The sequence below is a fragment of the Mirounga leonina genome, unplaced genomic scaffold (genome assembly GCF_011800145.1).
Source record: "Mirounga leonina isolate KUSES-001 unplaced genomic scaffold, KU_Mleo_1.0 Mir_91, whole genome shotgun sequence".
NCBI lineage: Eukaryota > Metazoa > Chordata > Mammalia > Carnivora > Phocidae > Mirounga > Mirounga leonina.
This window is the reverse complement of record NW_023270839.1, coordinates 36,976,993-36,977,950: the sequence shown is the minus strand read 5'-3', so window position 1 is coordinate 36,977,950 and position 958 is coordinate 36,976,993. Positions and strand designations below refer to the sequence as shown.

Here is a 958-nt window from a genome sequence, read left to right as displayed (position 1 = left end):
TGTGTATGGGCCATGCATTGGGTTCTGAGGACCCAGTCAGTTTCAAACACCTTTAAATCTGAGCTGTGAATGTTTATATAGTCTCCTAAGGGAAAATAGCTTCCTTAGCAGCTGTTGGCAAAGAAAAATTACATCATTGCCTAGCAGAAGTGACGCCCCAACGCTCTGCCTGGAGGATCTGTTTATTAAATGAATATCCGAACATTGTCCAGTCAGTTCATATCCTCTCATTTCTCTGCATGCTCCCCGACCCTCGAGGGGGAGTGTGAGCCACGGTATGCTGAAGTTTCCATTGCTGGCTTCAGTACCAACCAGAGCCTCTGGCGGGGCCCATTCTGCTCTGGACTCCCCCCGGCAGAGGCAGCACCCCACAGCTGACCCTACATCCCTTCTCCAGCAGCTGGGAGCTCAGAATCGTCTCTGAGTGCCCTGGCTGAGTCGTCCTAGGGGCCCTCCTATGCTCCAAGTCTTTAGTTTCAGTAGCTTTCTTGAGGAACTGATGCCACACCTCATGAGGGAAATTCCTTAATCGTCTTCCTTTACATGATTTGTCTTAGCTATTTTATTTAACTTTCTTATTTTTAATTTTTTTAAAAATAGGGAACGCCTCGCAAACTTGCGTGTCATCCCCGCGCAGGGTCCATGCTCATCTTCTCGGTATGGTTCCAGTTTGAGTATGTGTGCTGGCCACTTTTCTTAGCTATTTTAAACATTTCCTCTCCCACATGAATCCTAGGGTCATCACATCCAATTTTGGAACAACAAACAAAAGGATTCATCGGGAGGTTATTTTTAAATCCTCCACCATAATTGACTTTTATTTTATTTTTTAAAGATTTTATTCATTTATTTAAGAGAGAGAGAGAGAGAGAGCAGGAGTGGAGTATAGGGCACAGGGAGAAGCAGACTCCTCGCCAAGCAGGGAGCCTGACGTGGGGTTCGATCCCGAGACCCTGGG

At 46.5% G+C, this 958-nt stretch overlaps 1 pseudogene; it reads right to left on the bottom strand.

Moving 5' to 3' along the window:
• Nucleotides 1–592: 592 nt before the first annotated feature.
• On the bottom strand, nucleotides 593–691 carry LOC118003831 (annotated as a pseudogene).
• Between the last annotated feature and the right edge of the window lie 267 nt (nucleotides 692–958).